General features: G+C 27.0%; 1 non-coding gene across 1 annotated transcript; it reads right to left on the reverse strand.

Moving 5' to 3' along the window:
* Positions 1-1,122: 1,122 nt before the first annotated feature.
* Positions 1,123-1,195, reverse strand: Trnak-uuu (transfer RNA lysine (anticodon UUU)). Its single transcript has one exon. It is a non-coding gene; the product is annotated as a tRNA-Lys (tRNA).
* Between the last annotated feature and the right edge of the window lie 4,774 nt (positions 1,196-5,969).

The raw sequence follows: 5,969 nt of genomic DNA on the forward strand, positions 1-5,969 counted from the left end.
TCCACCTCCCCCCCCCCTCCATATTTTTATTTTTTTTTAACGATGCCTCCTCACATCTAATTGATAACGACTAGAGACTCCGCTGATGAATTTATCGAAATTTTGATCATTATTACCTAAAATCAAAAACATATAAAAGATAATGAAATTGTTTTAGCATAAATAAAAATTTTATTTTCGTTTTCTTATCTCTTTAAAAACAACACTATCAATTTTCGAAATATTTTTTGGTCAATAAAATGAGAGTCTAGGGAATTAGGATTATTCTATGCAAAAATAACAAATTCAGATACATTTATTTCTTGATCTAGATTAACAAGTCATTATAAATTAAAATTTGGGATAATATATAGGCTAATTGCAAAAAAATATTCTAAACAAATTAGAAATTAAATTACTAATATAAATATCCATTTTCATCATTTTGAGTTGATCTATTTTATTTTTTTTAAAAATGATTTTACATAAAAATTATTAAATTAGATATGGGGAAAAAAAGGTAATACAAAATAAAATCGCAAAATTATCTTCTTTTTAATGTTTTTTTTTATTTGAAGTTTTATGGTTATAATAACATATTTAACTCATCTATAAACAAATAAAATGATTTCGGTAGGGGAAGGGGGGGGGGGTGGGCTAAAATACGCCAATGAGTGTGAATATATCTAATTCTTAGATTGAGAGATTTAAAAAATTCTTTTTTTAAAATATTTTTAAGAAACCCCATAGAAAAGAGATGGATAATATTTGACCTCATGAATATTCCTTAGGGATTGCAATGACGAAAATATCTGTGATGCTTTATTCCTGGAGATTATTTCCAAAATTATATTAATATATACCTTTTTCAATTTATTTTATATTTTTGACAATAAAAAAAATTGTGGTGAAGCAAAAAAAACACTATAAACCCACCCTCTGTAGAATTTATGGTAGGCTTCTGGTAACATGTTATGTCATATGCTATCAAATTATATCAATTCCAGTTTAAAAAATCAAATTTTACTTATGGCCTTGCGTTTCTGGTTTCTTTATTTTATCCTGATTCCAAGATTTCAGTTCCAAACTGAAGATTCTGCAAGTTAATAATTTTAAATAAAATAATTATAAAACAAAAAAAGACGCCCTGGTTGGGGCTCGAACCCAAGACCGTTAGGTTAAAAGCCTAACGCTCTACCGACTGAGCTACCAGGGCATATATGTTTTGCAAAATTAAGAATTATATATTCTTTAATTATTATAATAGTAGTGTGATTACCTTAGGAGCAATTTTTGGATGAAATTCTTGATGTCTCTTACCAATAATTTTAAAAATATTTCATATACACATGCAAGGCTAAAAGCCAAAAAAAATCTAATATTCAAAATTTTATAGACCACTATTATAATTTTCCTACTATGTTTTATATTTATATACTAAATTTATCATTTAAATTATAATCATGAAATAAGTAAAAATAATCACATGTTTTACTAGTTATCATGACAGATTTATTTTATCAATTTAATTTCTCTACTCATTCCTTAATATTTAGATCCAAATTTACCATTGCTATTTTAATTTATAAATTATCTTCTTTTTTTTTTAAACTATCAATTAAATATAATGCCTAATATATAAAGTAGACTTGTTTCTTTATATATATACACAGATTTTTATTTATTGATTAACTAACTTCCAAACCCATCTCAAATTTTCATTTTACTATAAGTATTTGTTTTAACCATTAGCAAAAATGATCCATTATCATCCCATAATGTATATCACAAACTATATAATAAAAAAGAATGAACACAAAATTGTATACAACATTTAAGCCATCCTAAAAAAAACATAATTATGGCTAAAAGCTTAAATTTTGATTTTTTGTATGATAAAAATGAATCCATGGCCTCATTGATGAGATTATAAATGCAATTTATACAATCCAATCACTATGTATTTAATTTTTATACCAAATTTTAGAGTTGTGAAAGTATTGTGATTAACTAAAACATTTTATTTGTATTGAATGGTATCTAAGATAGTTTATATTGAAATCTGATATATCACATTCTTATGATAGATTTATAGGTCAGCACTGATTGAATTGAAGTGCTTCATTGAAATTTATTCCCCATAAATTATTTTTCTGCACTGGAAAATAATTTTTTACAATTGGTCCAGCTTGGTCTATTATATTTATATGAAGGATAAATAAACAAATATATTTAATTTCAAATCTGGACTATAGCATAGTAAGAATTCTTGCACAAGTTGTTGGCGGGATTTTTTGTCTGCCCATCTTAACTTTTAAAAATTGCGCCTGGCCCAGCCCTTTTAAAATTTTACGAAAAATTTGATGTGGCCCATCCAAATTTAGCAAAAATCCGCTCTGACCTATTAAAATTTTTCAGGATTCCATTTACTATATTTATTGATTTAGTTAATGATGCTTATACCTTAAGTATTACCTATCAAATTTGTATTTGTTGATTTTTCATTTGGATAGGCACTAGCAAATATATTTATAATATATATTTGAAAATTGATGACTTTTATAAAACCTCTGTGGTATAGTCGGCAATAACTTTGCTTACCAATCCATAGTTATTAGCTCGAATCCCAGCAATAATCATATAACTTGGTGCGTCCTTGTGGGATGGGGGGGGGGATATATATAGGAAGCCGGACTCGACCACGTAATTCCGATTTAATATATGTTATATAATAAGGGTCTTATTATATTTTAATAAATTTTAATTTTGATAGTATGTAATGTATCAAATAAAAGTTGTAAAATCACGATTCGCTCGGTACTGCCTTTGGGTAGTAAACATCATTAACCTATAGATTTCGTATTTTATTTAGACACTCTTTAAATACAGATATTGTAATTTATTCATTGGCGTACGCAGCGAGGGGGGGGGCAGGGGGACAAATCCCCCCCTCCCCCCCCCCCCCCAAAGCCAAAAAATGCAGATGCCGGATATATTTTTCAAAAATATTATTGTTTATATTAATTTATATTTGTTAATATTTATTCGTATCTCATATTAAATATATATTTTATTACATTTATTATCACATTCATAAGTTATTTTATCAATTAATTTCGATTTCAAGTTTTCCGGCGTAATATTTACTTATTATTTTCAAATTTTTAGCGGCGTAATATTTATCTACCATCTTTAAATTTATAGTCAAATAATAATTATTTCTGAAACTTCTGGTCCAACAGGGAAAATGAAATTGCAACCTTGTCCAACGAGATAGAGCCTCTTCCATTAAGCACTGCTATTAAGGAGTTGGAAGAGCCATTTGCTATTACTGAAATATCACAATGGCCTGAAAGAAATGTTTCCTTAGAAGCAGAGTTGTACATTTCAAAATAATAATCGTAAAATTTGAAGATCTTTTATTTTTTTAAATTTTGTGTAACGATCTTCAAAGATCGCAGCGATCTTCATGATATTTATTTTTTTACCTTTTTATTAAAAGCCCAGATGTTTTTCAATTTTAATAATATAATATTTCTTTTATGTTTTATATCTCTCCTCCTGCCTTGATGAAAATTGAAAAACATCTGGGCTTTTAATAAAGGGGTAAAAAAATAAATACTTTGAAGATCGTTACACAAAATTTTAAAAAAATAAAAGATCTTCAAATTTTACGATCTTCAAAGATCTTGCTCAAATTTTTGAGCTAGATCTCGCTCAAAAATCTTCAAAGAAGATCTTTTGTACAACTCTGCTTAGAAGCAAGAAAATTATTGGATTCAATGCTTATTCCAAATTTTATTTCTCATTAGAATGTATTATTTAATTATACAACTATTTTAAGTATTACTTTTCAAAAACATGACATTAAGAAGATGAGAATCGCGAAGAGCATTTTATCAGAACTCAAGGAAATTAGGGAGTTGATGAAGAATTTCATATTTTATTGTTGAGTCAAAAGCAGAGCTATACGTGTTTAATATTTGTCTCCCTCGACTTGTAGCAAGGCAAGCTCATCGTGAAAACATTAATATAGGATCAGTAGAAGAGTATATCTTAGATGCAGATATATTTATAACCCAAATAAATGAATTTTTAATTCATCATGCAGCACTTACATCTGCAAATATTATTTCCACAAAAGCCTTCCCAACCTATGGTGATAGAAAAAAAAATATTTGTTAGATTTTTATTATGAAGATGTTAAAGTATCTTATGATGCCTTACTAGCTGAATAACTATGTTTATAAGATTAACTACAGTTGATATAGTCCCAAAAAATGCTATGGATGCTCTGCATTATTTCAAACACGTTTTAGATTAAATTCCCCAATGTATTAAAAGGGTTTATAAACTCTTCCCATTAGTAAACTAATGAGAGAACACTCTCTTTTTTAAGAAGAATAAAAGAGGCTTGCAGAAGTACCATTTGCAGTGCACGGCCCTGATTTTTTTTTAAAGATTTTTTACGGCCCGGCGTGGGTTTTTTTTAAAAAAATTTTTAGGCCCAGCTCGGCTTTTTTCAAAATAAAATTTTCAGGCCCGGCCCCGATTTTTTTAAAATAAATTATATTTATTTTTGATTATTATAGCTAATAATAACGATTTATAATATAGGCTGTTTTAAAAAATACAGCCCGGCCTGGGTGTTTTTTTTAAAATAATTCAGGCACGGCTTGGGTGTTTTTTTTAAAAAATTTAGGTCCGGCCATGGTGTTTTTTAAAAAAAAATTCGGGCCCGGCCCGGGTATATTTAAAAAAATTAAAATATTGTGCCCAGGGGCCGAGCCAGCAGGTCGCTGAAAAACATACTAAGTACAACATGTGAAAGTAGATTGAAAGGTTTGGATCTTTTGAATATTCATAGGCATTTGACGACAAGCAAGGATGAGATAATTAAAAAATTAGCTCAATCCCAACGAAGATTGGATTTTACATTGTAAATATATAACATACAAAATACAATTATTCCTAAGAAACTTTTTGTGCAAAGGCTCAAAAAATTCAAATTTCTATTTTGGGTCATTTAAGTGATTCTTTACATATAATTTTTTTATAATTCACATTAATTTAAAATTGTGTATTAGGAAAAGTTATTAGTCCTAATCAATTTATGCTTGATATTTTTAAAAAACAATAATATTTCTTTAAAAAAATTATTATCCCCCCCCCAGACCAAATTCCTGCGTACGCGCCTGAATTTATATTAATCAAAATATTATCTTAATCAAGTCCTTGACGTTGGCCCCGCAATTTTAGATTTTTCATGGTTAATCTTTTGAAAGGATTTGAAATGTTTTCAGTTCGGTTTGTACAAATACCCTTTTCTAAATATTGATGGTTTAAAATTTAGAGCCAAAAAATAAAGATCTTTAGATAGGAGTTTTAAAAGATATAAATGATTTTAAAATACGATTTAATTTTGTGAATCAAAGGTATTGTATTTCATAATTAATTGACGTCATGAGTAAGCAAGGATTTATATATATACCTTTACATGATGAAAATATCCTTCACATATTAAAATGATATCTAGATTTAAATGGGAAAAAAATAATTTTTATTGAATGGTTATATATTTATATAAGATTTGATATTTTATACATAAATTTTAATATTTTTTTATTTTATATTATAAGTCTTGATATTTTTTATATAATTATTTAAATTATATGCTCATATAAAATAAAAAGATATTCTGCATTCAAATATTTATATTTTTAATATAAAAAAGCGCTAAATAAAAATATATCAAAATATAGCTTTAAAAGTATTTAGAATAGATAATTTTTATCTCTGTTCTTAAATTTTAACATAATTATCGGCATTAGCTAATTTGTATTTAAATTTCATTGATAAAACAATCATATATATTTTCTAAGAGAAAAACCCCCTTATATTTTTAGAAATATTTGAAAAATACATCCGTAAAATTAGTATTTATTAGCCTAGAAGTTTAATTTCTAACTAGGTTGGAGACCGAAAAAAGG

Source organism: Gordionus sp. m RMFG-2023, chromosome 1, assembly GCF_954871325.1.
Source record: "Gordionus sp. m RMFG-2023 chromosome 1, tfGorSpeb1-WG-v2, whole genome shotgun sequence".
Taxonomy (NCBI): Eukaryota; Metazoa; Nematomorpha; class Gordioida; order Chordodea; family Parachordodidae; genus Gordionus; species Gordionus sp. m RMFG-2023.